Genomic DNA, 19,331 nt, shown 5'->3' on the forward strand with positions numbered 1-19,331 from the left:
CTAAATGTCTTAATTTAAAAATATAATTTCATCTTTCCTTGTAATCCTTCTGTAAATCTAGTTTGCACATGAATAGAAGGAGGGAAAGAGCTTAAGGTAATTTGTCCAGGATTACACAACAAGCTTGTATTAGCAGTTGAAATATAACTAACATCTGTTTTGTCTTTCTTTTTAAATTGATATTTTATTTTTTTCCTATTCTGTGTTATAAACTATTTCAACATTCATCCATATGCATATATTTGAGTTACATAATTTCCTTCCACCCTCTCTTCCCACTCCCCTCCTCTCAGTGGTGAATTGTCAGGTGATTATTATACATACATATTTGTGTTTAATATTTTTACAGATTAGTCATTTTTGGTATGAGGAATTAGGATTAATGGAAAAGAAAGAAAATCATGAGATAGGGAGGTAATACATAAGCAAAATTTTAAAAAGCTAAAGTAGCTTTCATTCAGAATCTATGATTTTTTTGGGTTTTGTTTTGTTTTTCTTCCTCTGGATGGGGATAACACTGTTTATAGTTAGTCTCCTAAGGTTTTCCTAACTCTGAACTGCTGAGTGGAACTCCATCCATCAAGGGTGATCAACTCAAAATGTTGTTAATGTGTACAATGTTCTCTTGGTTCTATTCCTTTTGTTCAGCATCAGTTCCTGTAAATCATTTCATGCTTCTCTAGTGCCTGATCATTCATGTTTTCTTATAGAACAGCAATTCCATTAACATTCATATACTTGTTCAGTCATTCTCCAATAGACATCCCCTAAATTTCCAATTCTTTGCCACTACAAAAAAGAACTGTTAATTTGAAACATGAAATTTTTCACATTTTAAAAATTTTTTCTGGATATAGATTTAGTACTGGAATTTCTGGATGAAATGGTATGATCAGTTTTATTGGTTTGGGGGGGGCATAATTCCATTTTGCCCTCCAAAATTTTTGGATTAAAGTTGTGAACTCCACTAACAACACATTAATTTTCTAATCCTCTCACATGCTCTGCAACATTGATCATTCTCTCATCTTAGCCAATTTGATAGATGTGAGGTGGAACCTCAGACTTGCTTTAATTTCTATTTTTCTAATAAGTAATGATTTGGGACATTTTTACATGATTATATATAGTTTTTATTTCCTCATTTGAAAACTGGGGAAAATTCATTTATCAATTTAGGAATGATTTGTAATCTTAAAATTTTCATGTGATTCCCTATATATTTTAGAAATGAGAGGCTTATCAGTACTCCTAATTGTGAAGGTTGTTTCCCAGCTTTCTGCTTTCCTTTTAATTTTGGCAGCAAAATGTTATTAGTTTAAAATTTCATAGAGGCAAAATAATTCATTTTTCATTTTATATTGTTCTCTATTTCTCATTTGATCATACATTTGATCATACATTTGTCACCTTTCCATAGATCAAATGAGTGTTTCGTTGTCTATTCATTTATCTCTGGTATTGTTCTTTATGTCTAAATACTATACTAATTTTTACCTTATCTTGGTATGGGACATGAGATGTGAGTCTGTGCCTGGTTTTTGTCATACTATTTTCCAATTTTCCCAACAATTTTTGTCAAATAGTGAGTTCTTATCCCAGATGCTAAAATCTTTGCGTTTGTCATAATAGATTACTGTAGCTATTTATTACAATTTCTTTTGAAACTATCCTAATCCACTGATCCATTATTCTATTTCTTAATTTATTAGTCATTAACAGGACGTTTTGATAACTGCCACTTTATAGTATGGTTTTAGATCTGGTAGAACTAGGTCACATTTCTTTACATTTTTTTCTCATCAGTTCCCTTGTTATTTTTGACCTTTTGTTGCTCCAGATGAATTTTGTTACTATTTTTTCTAGTTTGGAAAAGAACTTGGCAAAAAAAAAATGCTTGCTTGATTGGTGCAGCACTAAATAAGTAATTTAATTTAGGTAGAATTGTCATTTTTATTATATTAGTTCAACTTACTCATGAGAAATTGACATTTTTTCAATTGTTTAGATCTGACTTTATTTGTGTGAGAAGTACTTTGTAATTAAGTTCATATAGTTTCCATGCTTGCCTTGGAAGATAGATTCCCAAATATTTAATGTTGTTTGCATTTACTTTAAATGGAATGTATCTTTCTATCTCTTGCTCATGGGTTTTGCTGTTCATATATAAAATGTTGATGATTTATATGGGTTAATTTTATAACCTTCTACTTTTCTGAATTTATTGTTTCAAATAATTTCTTAGATGATTTTCTCGGTTTCTCTAAATATACCATCATATCATCTTCAAAGAGTGAAAGTTTTGTTTTCTCATTGCCAATTTTGATTACATCATTTTATTTTTCTTCTCTTATTGCTAATGCTAAGATTTCTAACACTATATTAAATAGAAATGTTGATGATGGGCAACCTTGTTTCATTATTGATCTTATTCAAAATGCTCCTATGGTGCTAGGTGGCACAGTGGATAGACCACCAAAACAAGAGTCAGGAGTATCTGAGTTCAAATTTAGACTCAGACACTTAATAATTACCTAGTTATGTGACCCTGACCAAGTCACGTAACTCCAATGCCTTGCAAAGGAAAAGAAAAAGAAAATAAAAGAAAAATACTTGGAGTTAATGCCCATTGCATATAAAATTTGTTGATGGTTTTAGATAGATAGTGCTTAATGTTTTAAGGAAAACTCCATTTCTTGCTATACTTTCAAGTATTTTTAATAGGAATGCATGTTGTATTTTATCAAAGATCTTTTCAGCATCTATTGAGTTAATCATATGATTTCTTCTGGTATTGTTATGAACATATTGTTATGAACATATTCAATTATGAAAGCTTTTCTAATATTGAACCATCCCTGCTTACTTGGTATAAATCCTAGCTGATCTTGATCTATTTTCCTATTAATTGTTTGCTATAATCTCATTGCTAAAATTGTATTTAATATTTTTGTATCAATATTAATTATGGAGATTGCTTTATAAGTTTCTTTGTTACTTTTGCTTCTTCCTGGTTTTTGTATGAGCACCTCTCCCTTCAATTTTGTTTTTCTGAAATGGGTTTATTTAAGTATTTTATTTCTTCTTCTTTCAACTGGATAGTTTTTATTTTGTTAAGTATTCACCCATTTCACTCAAATTATCGAATTTATTGTCATACGGTTTGGCAAAATGTTTTTTTAAATTTCCTCCTCAGTTCACCCTTTTCATTTTTGATACTGGTAATTTGGTTATCTTCTTTCTTTTTTTAGTTTTTTTTTTCTGAAAGCACTCCATACATTGTTTGAGTTTGGTATTTTCATTTTTATGTTCCGAATTGCTAGATGACTTTCTTGGTTTTGAAATTACTATAATTCTTAGGTTTGTACATATGGTTGATTCAGAGTGTAACATTTGGTGGAGCATTTGGTGAAAATGCTAGCTAAATCCTCTTAAGACTTCATGTGATGAACCTTTGATCTTCATGAAACATCTAGCTCACCTGTGTGAAATTGTACCATGAATGGAAACCAGAAAATGGTAAAACCATCTTGGCAGACGGGCCAAACCATGTTGTGGATAACCAACAGATCTCAAACACATCAGTGAATTAAGAGATGACTACACAAACTTATAAAAATTTCTGTCGTAATGGGTGGGCAAGAACAATTTTATTTTAATAGCTATAAAGGTAACTAAAGTAGATGCTATGCAACACTCAGAGCTTGATAAGACATAGAAGTTGTCAAAGTTATCATGGGTCATCATCAGAATTCTTTCTTACCACTGGACATCAATCTCTGGAAGAAAGATAGAAGCAGTTGACTCTGCACAACTAGTCTTCCCTTAAATCAAATATATAACACCCATCATCTACTATTTCATCTACATTGAATCACCCTTCATCCTTCCTGTGCTAACAGTGAATGACAAAGGAGCAGATGGGGATTTACTAATTGATTTAGCCACAACTTAGTACAGAGAAAGCCCAGGATATTGGATCTTCTTGTTGCACTGAAGCAGCAGTGCAATTTAGAAACCACATGGGTTTCTTAGTAGCAATATGGGTCTGAGCAGTCCTAACTGAACATATTGTATGTTGACTCCAACATTGTGATGTTATTGGTCTTCAAAAATGATGAATGAACAACAATTCTTAGTTTGTCTTCTTTACACCCAATCTTTAAGAATAATTTGTCTTATTTGAATAGAAAGAAAAAAAATAACCGTAATTGCTTTTTCTTTTGTTCTGCTACATAAGCCTCCATTGCTGTGAATTTGCATTCACAAACCATTATCCTCTCTTTTGTTTCTTTAGTAAGACTTGTCATCACAAATTTAAATTTCATTATTCTACTAATTGTTTCTGCTGTGAAGACCATTCTTTCCACTCTCATAATTTTAATTTCTCTGCTAAACTGCTCAAGAACAGTATGTTTTGATTCCATGTTCTCCTCCAATTCTCCAGGGTCCACTTATTATTCAATTATTTTCTTCTTCCTTGAAACATTTGTTCATTAATATCTCACATTCTTTATTAGTTCTAGATAATATATTTCATTCTGCTGTTAAATTTTTTGCTGTTGATATTTCTCCTTATCCTCATGGTTTTTAAGTTTTCTTCTTCCTGAAATCTTTGGTAAATTATCTCCCATTTCAACCCCTTATTTTCCCCTATTTCTTATATTCTCACTCCCTCTCCTTTGCAAGTTTTTCCTTGAATGCTGAATCTCAAAATTTTTTAATCTCCTCCAGTATTAAGTTATATGTGGTTCACCAGCCTAGATTTCTATGCTGAGTAACTAACTTGATTATGAGTTTTTTTCCTTCAGGGTGAGTGGATTAACATGGACAATCCTGTTTTCCCTTCCCATTCCCATACACACAGTGTCCTTTCTAGTTCCCCTGTCCCATGGTTCCTTTACCAAAATGCTGAATATCACCCCATTACTGCTTTTGCATTTAGAATTTATATTTGTTAATTTGAAGTTTGTATCTTTGAGGTTCTAGGAGAGAGGAAAGGAAGAAATTTGACCTGAGCTATATTTCAAGCCCAGAAAAGTGCCCTACCCCATTTCTTCTTTGATTCTTCTTTTCTCCTGAGATCTCCTACATCATATAATGCTGCATCACACTATCACACCTTCAACAGATTTCTACTCTTTTGAACTTGAATCTCTGGAGCACTAAGAAGTAGAAAGAGTAAAGATCTATCAGTTTGTATAATTTATTTTGCTGGCAGAACCATGGTGTTTGATGAGAGAGAGGGTTCTGAGAGAACTCAACCTTGACATTGCTTTTTGGAGATTTTTTTGCTTTCTTCTTTTCTGTTTTCAGGTATTCTAGATTTGTATAAGACTGAAGTTTATTATTATTGGACATTATTTTGGAGAGGTTTACGAGATCTTGAAGAATCAAAAAAAATGTCTATTTTCTATCTTATTAATAATGTAACTTGTAAGTTCTCTCCTTCCCCAAAAATAATGTAATGTCCTTTATATCAAGGAAAGTCTTTCATACTTTGTTTATATTCTCAGTATTTAATAGTGCCTGGAACATAGTAAATTCCTAATAGAGGGGGTATATCTCTCCTTTGCCCTATCCTATTCCTACTCTCTCCACCTACAATTTTTCTTACAACATTCCTTCTTCTTCTTCTTCTTCTTCTTCTTCTTCTTCTTCTTCTTCTTCTTCTCTCTCTCTCTCTCTCTCTTTCTCTCTGTTTCTGTCTCTGTCTCTTTCCCTCTTTCTCATTCATGTGTCTGTCTACCTAGCTTTTAAGTATATATTTGAATGTATATATGTATGCATTTATACATATCTCTAGACATAATAGAGATAAATTCTTGAAGATAAATAAAAGAAAGTTAACCAAGCTTGGGAATGGAAATTTAGCTTACTGTATGTCTATTCTCTTAAAAAAATAATGCTTATGAAACCTTGGATATCTTATATTCTCTGATATTTCACATTTTACATATGAATCATATTAATCTTTTTCTTTATTAGGCCATATTATGCATATTTTAAGCTAACAAACAAATTTAAAATTAAGGATTTTGAAATTGATCTATTTTATAGACTCATTATACAAGACATATAATAGTAGATCTGAAGAAATTTATTTACATAGACTCAGTTACTAACTTAAAAGTTAATGTGATAAAATGCCAGCCTTGAAATCAGGGAGATTTACATTCAGATTCTGACTAATAAGACTAAAAGTTGTAGTTTTGCAAAGGAAAAGTGAGTTTCAACATCAGGCATTTCTATGGAGTTGAAAGGTCTGGATCTGTCCTTCCCCTATAAAAATGATTAATTTACTTATACTTCTTCATCTGGCCAGTGTGTACTTCTATTCTTGGCATTCAACACTATAGTCATGAAATGATATTTGGTATTCACAAATTGCTAGGAACTCTTGGGGTAGAATTTATGCCAGCTTTATTTCTGTTGCAGATTAGTTTAGCTAATTTAATACATTACCATTTTGTTTTCTGATTTTTCTTTCATTTCCAGACTCATTTTCCAGTTCTGCTCAACTGGTAAATTAATCTTAATTGTCAAAGGCTGCATTACCTCTGCCTTGGGAGAGCTGTTCCTTACTACAGCTGGATATTTTAAATCTGTTATCCAAATTGGCAGCAATCTATCTAGACTCCAGTTTCCTTACTCGTTTTGTCACAGTAAAAGTAAATGTGATTAAGAAGTCTGTGCTTCCTTTTACACTTTATCTTCCTATACAATATTTCTTACACAGCCCATCTTTCAAATATTTAAATTGAATTATTAATTCTTTCTTATGACTCAGGGGTAGAGTTTAAATTTATATGCAAATGTCACAAATTCTAACAGTCTTTAGTTATCTCATTTCTCAGAGTATGATTTCATATCACAGATACTACACATAATCCTTGAGAAAAGGAATGGGTTTTTCCACAATTACTATTCATTCTAGAACAGAATAGAGATTTAAGAAGAAATATAATCTTATTCTATGCATGCCACCCATATTCCCCAATCTTATCCTACAAGCAATTCCTCCAATGACATTTAAATTCACAAAACGAAATATCAAAGTTCAGACAAGAAAACTTATCCTATATATATTCTTAGAGCAGCAGCCAAAATCAAAAGACAATGCATAATTAATGATGATTAAAAATAATATTTATAGGAAGGGTCACATGACCTAAAGGATTTTGGAGATGTAATTTTCCATCTGTAAGAAAAACAAGATTATTCTCAAAAATCATTAGGGAAGAAAATTCATCCCCCTAGATAGAGTACATCTTTTAACAACCTTCACTGACAAGTAAATTTTCTTCAAGAAAATTATTTTTCTTATCTGTTTCTTTTTTTTTTCTTTTCTAGGAGACAATAGTGAATATAGTCTGCTGTTAATCCATTAAATTAAAAAATACATATTTACATCTTTGCTACAGCATTCTGGGTTTTTTTTTTACTCTTTGGAGCAAATACTTTCCTCTTGTATTGTCCAGAAAATCTGTAGTTCTTAAATATTTTCAATTTTCTTCTAATTTGGAGGGATGAAAGACCTGTCTACTTTTATCATAACATAGGAAAAAAAGAAGATAAAAAATAACTGACCCCTAGCTAACAATTTCTGATTATCAGAAAGAAAAATAGAACTTTGTGATACAGTGGAAAAATTGTAGACATCATTAAAACTGACTATAGTGTGTGTGACTTTTACTTGAAGAATTAACCTCTCTGGTCTTCAATTTTCTCACCTTTAAAACAAAGGGGTTGGACTATATGACATTCTTTCTACCTTTAAAATTGTGATACTACGAGACACCAATGGTATGGTAACTGCTTCTCCCCACAATTGTTATTATTTCATTAAAATTTGAAGTATAACTTTTGTTTAATTACATTTTCAAATAAGTAAAAATTGGTCAAAATAGATCTACTGAATACATTTTAAAAACTATTTGCCACAAGTTTAATTTCCTGTTTTGAAGTGATAAATTAAGTGACATAAATGTTTTAAATACTAGAGTGAGGGTTGGAAGCACGATCCTCACATTCCATAATTAATGTTCTATTAATTAAAACAGTTTATGTTCTTAAACTCTACATTCCCCTCAATTAATTTCTTTTATATTATTTCACTTCTAAATATAAAGAAAACTTGATGTTTATTTGTATTTTCGAATAAGGGAGGAGAATAACACTGAACACTTTTAGCAACAACTTTTTTTGAAAGAGAATGGATTAATGTGGGCCAAAATGTTTAGGTATAAATTTTGATGATTCAGTAGGAAGATGGAAGCAATCAATATTTTGTAGGGAAATGTGTATGTTTGGGTTAATTTTGTTCTTAAGTAATATTATGGAACATTTTAATTCATGTCAGCATTTATGAATTATTTTCCTATGTGCTAGATGACTCACCACATATTCTAGGGAATGTTCAGAAGTAGAGCCCAAGGAATTCCTGCTCTTAAAGAATACACTTTCTTATCTGGATTCAATGTGAATATTAAAGAGATTAAAAATAACAATAGCCAGTCAAAAAATGTATATGACATTTTTAAAAATAAATATTAAATGATTTTCTACAAAATTTTGAAAATGAGAGGTTACAGATGGAAAAGTAACACTCATTCATTTTGAGTGACAAATAGTGAAAGTCCAGAGCAAAGTGAAAGGCATAATCATGATCCTTCTTTGAAAAAACATCTTTCAAACTTTTATAATATCTCACTCATCTAGAAATCACTTTTTGCAGAATAAAAATTTTATAGAATAAAAAAACATGCTTTGGAAAGAAAGAAATGTGGGTCACAAAGGTCCCTTATAAACTGAAATAAATATTTTAATATCAAATGCTTAAAGAAATATTGTTTTGAAGGAGATACCCATTAGTTCTCTACTCAAAGATAGACTTACTTTATTTTGATGAGAGTTGCAAAAAGTATAACATGAATTTACAGCTCATAATAGATAAAAGCACCAAAATTGAAGAAGTCTCTTTTGGTGAAAGGTAAATTGATAAAAGTCAGAAATTATAACTTATAATCACACAATGAGAAAAAAATAAAAACATTTTAAAAAATTAAAAATTAAAAATTTTTTTAAAAAAGATAATAGAATATTAGAAATAAAGGTAATTTACTCCAGTTTTTTATAGATAAGAAAACTGAAGCCCAAAGTTAGTAATTGATGTTATCATAGTCAAATTTCAAGCAAATAAATGTCAGAACCAAAGCTCAAATGAAAATCTTTTTTTCTCCTCGCCAAGCTTAGTATCTGTTATAGCATAAGTGAAAAAAGATGACAATCTATGGTCATTTATATTAGGGACAAGTGATCTTACATTCTTCAACAGGCAGTAAGAATATGTCCGTACTACAATAGAAGAATATATAGCTACAGAATTTCAGGACTTTGAAGAGCATAAGAAGATATCAGTTCCAGCTTAGTGCTCAAAATAACTTTTTTCCCCCCCACTACATGTTCCAAATAATAATCCAGGAGGAGCATAGAGGAAAATAGAGAAAGAAAAAAGCAGAGCTAAAAGGTAATGTAAAGGCAGGGACTCATCTTCTACAAATACCTTTAAATAATGACTCTAAAGTAATTCTACAGGTAGAAACCACAAAAAGATGGAGTGAAACAAGTTTCCAGACCAAAACAACTTTGAAGGTCAGCAGATAGTGCCTGGTACACCTGGATACAGGTGTAATGCCTGTTACATCTAGCAGTGTAGCCACTCCAGTGCAGACAGAGCCCAGAAATCCAGGATCAGGTGGCAGCGTGTTTGAAACTATGTCAGCACTGTTCATTTCCAGACCTCTCAGTCAACAGATAAAACAAAGACAACTGAGAAAGGCAATAGAACTATTTTTTAATGGCATTTCTCTAATTACCACTGGCTAAGATCATTATTTAATTCTTTTGCTTTTATTTTATTTTGATATCTCATAAAGTCATTAGATTTTTTGGGGGTGGGGTGGGGTTAGGTGGTGGAACACCAGCCCTGGAGTCAGGAACCTGAGTTGAAATCCAGGCTCAGACAATGAATTATTACCTAGTTGTGTGATCTTGAACAAGTCATTTAACCTGATAGTATTGCAAAAACAAAACAAACAAACAAGTCATTCACTTCCATTTGCTCGACTCTAGGAAGAAAAAATAGACACAGAAAACCAGAACTAGGACTTGGGAAGCACTGGAATCAGCAGCAGGAAGGGAGTTGAAAGGGGATTACTAGGGGTCTCTTTGATCTCACTGAGGCAGGACTCTCTGCTATGCCCATACATGAATCCTGTTTCACTCTTAGTTCACAGTTTCAGGAAGATGAGGAGCAGTCTCACAGAGCTCGCAGCCACAGGGAAGCAGGGATCCTCCTTACAACTCCAGGGTAGAAAAGAGTATTTGTGGTCAAAGCTCAAATAAAAGTCTTTTTACCCACCTCTGTTATAGCTTAAGTGAAAAATGATGTCAGTCTATGGTCATTTATTTTACGGTGGAAATGATCTTACATTCTCCAACAGACAGTAAGAATATGTCTGTATTATAACATAAGACAGTATATAAAGCTACAGAATTTCAGGATTTTGAAGAGCATTAGAAGATAACAGTTCCAACTTGATCCTCAAACCTCTCCTTATATTTTATCAACTTAGAAGAACTGCAAGCTTGCAGATCCCTAGAAGAATCTCTGAAAATACATGCCCTCAACTCCAGAAACTTAGGACAGTGTGCCCCCACTCTGAAAAGGAACATATTTTTTAAAAGTATTGCTAAAAATTGATTTCAAATACTGTCATGAAACCTTTACTCAAATACTTCATGTGATGCAACACCAATTATTTTACATAGCATTTACTCCACGGTTTTAAATGAAAGGGAAATTTCTATAATTTCATCATGCCCTTATCCTCACAACAAGCACTCAATTCAATGAGTGCTTGAGAAATAAAAAAAAATCACAATTCCATCTATAAAGTATCTATTCTATTGTATTTTTCAATGAAAATATTATTTCATAAATGTGGGTAAGCCCCTCAGTGCTGAAAATCACCACCTTTCTTTGCCTTCATATTTTATTTTATTTTCTATTTTAATATATGTATATTATTCTATTTTAATCTACGTCATCTCATTAAGATGCCATTTTCACAGGTAAATAACTTAGCATACTTCATGTATCCTTTCATTTTTCTTGTAAAGAGTAGATATCAAAAGTGCCCATGCCACCTCCATCAATTAGGCATTGAATTTACCATGTTACCAATCTCTCTTTTTTGTCTCTATCCTAATTTATTTTCTGGTTTAATGTGTGCTGATACTGTATATTGACTTTAATGTGCTGCATCTTGCTCAGTCATATCATATGTCTCCACTGATGGAAATAAATTAAATCCACTGAAAGACAGACATTCTGTATAAATAATAATTAATTTAATAATTAGACTGGTCAGCAATCAATAAAATGATGGTCATTGTTTCTCTTAATAGTAATGTTATCATTATTTTTATTGTTTTATTTTTCCAAATACATATTATGAAAGTGTTTCAACATCATCCATATATCAATGTATATTTTTATGTAACACCCCTGCCCCTCAGTAGCAAACAGTCAGGTTAATATTTTACATACACATTTGTATTAAACAAGTTTACAGATTAGTCATTGTCAGTATCAGGAAGTAAGATTGAGTGAAAGAAACACATGAAATATATATTTTTAAAGAGAAGGTAGGGTTCCAATTTTGAAGTATTTTTAAAATTTTGTTGTTTTGATTTTCTTCCTCTAAATTGGGTAGCAGTTCCATAGCCAGTCTAATAGGGTTTATCCTAGCTCTCTGAACAGCTGAGAGTAGATGCATCCATCAGGGTTGATCATCTCACAATGTTGTTGATGTGTACATTGTTTTCTTGATTCTGCTCTCTTCACACAGTATCAGATCCTGTAATTTCATTCCATGCTTCTCTAGAGCCCAAACATTGATGGTTTCTTATAGAAAAATAGTACTTCATAGTATTTATGTAGTGTAACTTGTTTAACCATTCTCCAAATGATGGGCAGGCCCTCAATTTCCACTTTGCCACCAACAAAAAGAGCTACTATGAATATTTTGGAACATGTGGGACTTTTCCCATTTTCTATGATTTCTTCTGGATATAGGCCTAGAATTACAATTGTTGGGTCAAAGGAAATGAATGGTTTTGTTGTTCTTTGGACATAGTTCCATATTAAACTCCAGAATGGGTGGACCAGTTCATAGCTCCACCAGCAAGGCATTAATGCCCTAATCCTCCCACAACATCTCCAATATTGAACATTTTCTCTTTTTGTCATCTTATACAATTTGATAGGTGTGAGGTGATACCTCAGAGTTGTTTTGATTTGCATTTTTTAATCAATAATAATTTGGAGCATTTTTATATGATTATATACACTTAGTTTCTTCATTGGAAAATTGACTATATCTATATCCATCTATCTATCTATCTATCTATCTATATATATATATATATATGTATGTATATTTATATCCATTGATCAGTTATCAATTGGGGAATGACTTCTAACCTTATAAATTTGCTGCAGTTCTCTATATATTTCAGAAGTAAGACCTTTATCAGAACTCCTAGTTGTGAATATTGTTTCCCAATTTTCTGCCTTCATTCTAATTTTGGGAACATTGATTTTATTAATACAAAACCTTTTTAATTATATATATATGTATATATATATATATATATATACATATATATATATATATAGCCAAAATCATTCACTTTTTCAATTTATAATGTAATCTATTTCTTGTTTGGTCATAAATTTATTCCTTTCCTATCGATCAGACAGAATATTTCTTGGACTATTCATTTATCTATGGTGTCACCCTCTATGTCTGAATCCTGTAACCATTTTGATATTATTTTGGTACACCCTCTATGTCTGAATCCTGTAACCATTTTGATATAATTTTGGTATAGGATGCCAGATGTGAATCTATGCCTAGTCTTTATCATATTATTTTCCAGTTTTCACAAAAATTTCTGTTAAAATAATGAGTTCTGATCCCAGAAACTGATGTTTTTCGGTTTGCCAAAGAGCAGATTACTGTAAGTCATTTACTACTGTGTCTTTTAAATATATCCTAATCCACAGATCCATTGCTGTATTTATTAACCAGTACCAGGAAGGTTTCATGACTTTGGCTTAAAAGCATACTGTTAGATCTGGTGGAGCTAGGTAACTTTCCTTTACATTTTTTTCATGAGTTCCCTTTCTATTGTTGAGGTTTTGCTGAATTTTGTTACTATATTTTCTAGCGTGGTAAATAATAGTTTGGTATGGTACTGAAAATGAAATTAAATTTGCATAGAATTTTCATTTTTATCATTTAAACTAGACCTAAGCATGAGCATTTGATATTTTTCCAATTATTTATATCTGACTTTACTTGGATGAGAAGTTCATCCTTTTCATTTTTGATACTGGCAGTTTATTTATCTTTTTTATTTTTTTAAATCCGATTTAACAAAGGTTTATCTATTTTATTAGTTTTTTCTTAAAACCAACTTTAATCTTTATTTATGAGATCAATGCTTTTCTCTCTTTCAATTTTATTAATCTCTCCCTTGATTTTCACAATTTCTAATTTGGTATTTAATTGGAAATCTTTAATTTGGTCTTTTTCTAGTTTTTTTTAGTTACATACCCAATTCATTCATCTCCTCTTCCTCTGTTTCATTCATATAGACATTTAGCTATATAAAATTTCTTCTCAAAACTACCCTGACTGCAGCCCATAAATTTTTATATGATTTCTCATTTGTATCATTTTATTGGATATATAATTATTTATTATTTCCATGATTTGTTATTTGATCCACTCATTATTTAATATTATGTAATTTAGTTTCCAATTAGTTTTTGGATTCCCATTCTGTGACCCTTTATTAAATGTAATTTTTATTGCATCATGGTCTGAGAAGTAAGCATTTATTATTTCTCCCTTTCTGCATTTGTTTAAAAGGTTTTTATTCCCAAGTACATAGTCAGTTTTGGTAGAGATGCCATATATAGCTGAGACAAAGTTATATCTTTTCTATTCCCATTAAGTTTTCTCCACAGGTCTATCATTTCTAAGTTTTTCTGAGACTTCATTCATTTTGTGATTAATCTAGTTCTGAGAGAGGGATGTTGAGGTCCCCAATTCACTCAACTTTTCCTCTAAGAAATTGGATACCATATCCCTAGGTAAATGCATGTTTAATAATGATATAGCTTCATTACCAATGGTGCCTTTTAAGAAGATGCAGTTTCCTTCCTCATCCCTTTTAATGAAATCTACTTTTGCTTTTGTTTTATGTGTGATCAGAATTGCTGCCTCTATTTTGTTGTTACTGTTGTTTTTAGTTCAAGTGAAGCATACCATATTTTGATGCATTCTTTTACTTTACTCTCTGTGTATCTCTCTGCTTCAAATGTGTTTATTGCAATCAGCCTATTGTATGATTCTGTTTTTTAATCCATTCTGCTTTGCACTCTGTTTTATGGCACAGTTCATCCCATTTACATTTATAGTTAAGATGACTAAATCTGTATTTCCCTCCATATCTTTCCCCTTTAAAGCTTTCTCTTTCCTTTCCTCTTATTCTTCTTCACCAAAGCTTTACTTGCTTTCACCTTTAACTCTTATTTTATAATTTAAATTTCAATTTGTTTTCACTTAAACCCTCTCCTTCCCTTTTCTCAGTCCCATCTTCCATTACATTTTCCTTCCGTGCCCTCACCTCCCTTCCCTGTAGAGTAGGATAGATTTTTAAACTCAAATGTGAATTTATCTTGTTCTCCCTCTGGACCAAATCTATTGAATAGAATTTACTTAGTATTCAAACTCTCCTTTCTTTCTCTCTAAAATTATAAATCTTTGTGCCTCTTCATCTTGTGCTATTTATCACTCAGGTATTATTAATCAGGTATCTTCCATAGAAGCTTCATCAATTAAGTTCTTGATAAGCTCAAATTGTTATCAAAGTGTTATCATGGATTGATTTGCTTGTTTGTCTGTTTTTATGATAAGGAAAATTCACTCAGAGTCACAAAGTACTATTACTCTTCTGTCCCATTAGAAGTGCACTTTTCAAGAGATTTGAATTACTTCATATTTTAATCATTTTTTTTCTTTACCCTCTTTCCAATTACCCTCCAAGGACACATAATCATCATGAGCCAAAGTATCATCCAAAGTCAAATCATTTCATGGACTATTTGTACACTTTCACCCAAGTATACATATTCCTACACTTCCCTCTACCTTCCCACTGAATTTAACCCTTTTTAAGTAAAATATGGATTAAGTCCAACCCTGATTTAATTAACTAAAAAATCTCAAAGGGCTCTAAATACTTGGGAATCTCTTATGTCTCATTTAAGAACTTTACAATTGATAGTAAGATATGAGAGACAATGGATTATGATGCCCTCATCAGAGAAAGTGCTAAGCTTTGTGAGCACAGCAGAGTTAGGGTTGGTCAATGAATGCTGAGACACTTAACTATAGAATAAAAACAGGGTATTTTGTCTCAAACATATTGATGTTATCTTGGATCTTTCCAATGGAGAGACATATACTCTATATACTCCAAATTCGATCTTTTCAATTACATTCAAACTATTAGTTATTCTAAGGGAAACACAATTATATCTTCCCTTTTAAGGATTCTATAAAATTTGATGGTCTTGACTAATATTTTTTTTTGTTTTATTTAGTCCTTTCCCTTCTCATTCATATTTTCATGCCTTTTTTGTAAGTTTTTGCAAGGCGAACGGGATGAAGCGGCCTGCTCAAGGCCACACAGCTATGCAATTATTAAGTGCCTGAGACCGGATTTGAACCCAGGTACGCCTGACTCCAGGGCCAGTGCTTTATCCACTATGCTACCTAGCCGCCCCAATTTTCATGCATTTCTTGAATGGTATATTTGGTGATTAAACTTCTGATCTTTTTGTCAGGAAATTTTTTAAGTCTTTTATTATGTTGAACATCCATCTTTTCCTCTGACAGTTTATGCTGAATTTTTCAGGATAGTAAATGCTTGGTTATAATCACAGGTTCTTTGTCCTCTTATATATGTAATTCCAAGTCCTCAGGCCCTTCATTGATGAAACCTTTGGGACCTGTGTGAGTCTGATTGTGGTTCCTATGTATTTAAATTGTTTACTTTTTACAGCTTACAGGATTCACTTCTTTTTGAGAGTTCTGGAATTTGGTTATAATAAACCTTGATGTTTTTATCCTGGGGTCTCTTTCTGGAGAGGTTCTGTATATTATTTCAAAGGCTATATTGTCTCCTTATTCAAGCAGATTTGGACAGCTTTCCATAAAATATTAACTACATCATGTTTTCCAGGTTCTTATTTTGATCCAAGTTTTCTAATACTCTGCTGATTCGTTTATTGTCTCTGATGGAACTATTTTCCAGGTCATTCATTTTCCCTAAAAGGTACTTTCCATCTTCTTCAATTTTTTTCAGCCTTTTTATTTTGTTTGATGGAATCATTTAGGCTTGTAGCTTCATTGTTTCTTATTGCTCAATTATAATTCTTAGGATTTTATTTTCCTCCATTAGTTTCTGTGTTTCCTATTCCAGTTGGTTATTTTTAGTTTTAATGGAGTTTATTTCTTTGGTCAATTTTTCATAATTTTCCTGCATATCTTTCATTTCTTTTTTTTTCCATTTTGTGGCTTTCTCTCTTCTTTGGTTTTTAAATTCTCTTTAAGCTCTTTGTTGAGTGTTTGTATTTGAGTCCAATTTATAGACTGTCTTGATACCCTGTGTGTGTGCTTTTTCACCACTCTCTTCTGCAGACATGATATTGCTGTCATTTTTATCTGTATTTTTTATAGCTTTCTATACTTAGTGCTCTTTCAGGATTTTTGCTCATCTTTGTTGGTTTTGCTCTGCTCCTGGGTTATATGGAGTATAGATCCAAGCTTATATTTTATTTGGTCTGCAGTCTGATCTCTGACCTGTTGTTGACCAAGAAGTTGCGTATGCAGTCCAGTCCTTGCTTTTGCAGAGGTTTTTCCCCCTCATTTATGTCCAGGTTCAGAGTTAACAGTGGCCTGTTCCCAACCCAGTCCTGTCTTTTACCCCAGGGTTCTCAGGGTTTAGACTTTGAGGTTGGGGTTCTCCCTTCTGGCTTGCTATTTAGCTGCTGGGACCTCTGTTATTGTTAAACTGTCAGGACCTGGATTACACTGTGGTAAAAAACTTCCAACTGGCTTTCCCTCTCTTCTTCCTCCTGGTCTTTACATCTCCTTTTCCCCCAGAGACAGACCTTCACTGAAGATCCTCTTCAGTGTCTACAGTTGAAAACTTCTTTGAATCTTCCCTTTTTCTTCATGGGATCTACAGTTTGAATGTCAGAATGGAAGCTTCATATATCTTTGATAGGAAAAAGCTTAGGGAGTATGTTAGTTTAATGCTGCTATCCTGGCTTCACCCAGTCCTGAAAACTTCCAGTACTTTTTTCTAGTACAGCTCATTTTTTGCTCTTTCAGGACAAGAATTTTGGCTTTCTAGTACTCTTATATCATAATTGTTGTTTTTGTTAAAAACCTTCTTCTTGATACTTAGATTTATTTTTTTCACAGCAACATTATTGGTTAAGTAAGCTTTGGGCTAGTGAGTTATCACTCAAAGATTATATTTAGGATTGCCATCTTGATGCATTTTATAGCTTGCTCAGCACATCCATGTATGGTGAGCTCAAAAGTATGGACCAAATTGCATTCTCAATCTACTTTTTCTTTCTTTGTTATTCCTTCACCTTACTCCAGGATTTGTGACAAGAATTTTCTCCAATGGGAAATGACAACCCTCAAAATTCTAATCATAGATCAAGATATGGGAGGAACAGAATTTGACATTACATCATATTCAATCATCCTATTTTACATAAAATGAAACTGAAACCAAGGAAAGTTTGGCAATAGCAAAGATAATTAGCATATAGTGTAGAACCTGAACTATGTCCTTCCACTCTAAAATCACTACTTTTCAGAACAATTGCTAATTCAGAATCATCAATTAAAGACTATTTATAATTTAAGAAGGTAGAAAAGTAAAATATCCACTGAAAATAGATATTCTGTTTTGAGGAAAATTCCTTTAATGAGAAACACTCACCCAAACCATGCAAATGAGGCATAAATAAAAACTCAATTCCTGTCCATCATCATTATCACCACCACCTCCACCATCACCATCATCATCATCATCATCATCATCATCACCATCCTCATCATCATTCTTTATTTTGGGTTTTAAGATTTGTCACAGTACTTTACATAGATTATCTCATTTATTATAATAATCCTGTGGTATGGATGCTATTAAATCCTTTTCAGTTGAGAAACATGAGAGACATTAAATAACTTGTTCAGAGTACCAGATCTAATAATCCTGTTTAAAGCAGTCTTATTAATTCATGTTTTCCTGACTCCAAGAAAAACACTCTAAACAATGCCATGTACAGTCAATAAATTGTTTTACTAATGACTATCATATTAGTGTTATCTGTTTTGGAGGTACAAGTACTTCATCCCCATCTAGTTTCCAACTCCTCTACCCTATAGAACAGCAAGTATCTGTAGACCACTTCCTGATCCACCATGTTCTTCCCACTTAGTCTTCTCTTTAACTTCCTTTATCCATTTACATTTTGGAGTATTGAAAAGAATCTTCCCTCACTTTGATGGGTGGATAGAATGGATCAATGACCTTGGAGGTATGAACATTTGAATTGAAATCCAGTTTCACACTTAATGAATGTCTGATCTTTAGAAAGCTACTGTATTCTTCAGTTTTATTAACTGTAAAGTGAATAACAATAATAAAAACACTGCACTGTGTTGTTGTGAGGATCAAATGGAATAATGTTTGTACAATTTCTCAAAGTGCTTGGCACATAGTAGATGTATAATAAATCCTTATTATCTTCCTTTACTGAACCATGCCATATGTATGTTATTACCACTCCTCTTCTCTTTCCTCCTCCTCCTCTCCTCTTCCTCATTCTTATCTTATTCTTGCTACTGATACTAAATCATTCAAATAATAGTTACTTAGAGGGATGTATTTAAGGAAATTATACAAATTTGTGCAGGTTTTATCTCCTTATGGAATGAAATTAAGTAAACCATTTTGCAGAAAAAAACCTAGTTAACAGCATGTGATGATTTTACCCCATGGACATTTAGCTTATGACTTCCCACTGTTTTTCTATGCTACTAATAATTATTCAAGTCCTTATTACTAGTTTTGCAGAGCAAGTTGTGGCTAGAGTGATA

The sequence above is a fragment of the Macrotis lagotis genome, chromosome 8, assembly GCF_037893015.1.
Source record: "Macrotis lagotis isolate mMagLag1 chromosome 8, bilby.v1.9.chrom.fasta, whole genome shotgun sequence".
NCBI classification, from domain to species: domain Eukaryota; kingdom Metazoa; phylum Chordata; class Mammalia; order Peramelemorphia; family Peramelidae; genus Macrotis; species Macrotis lagotis.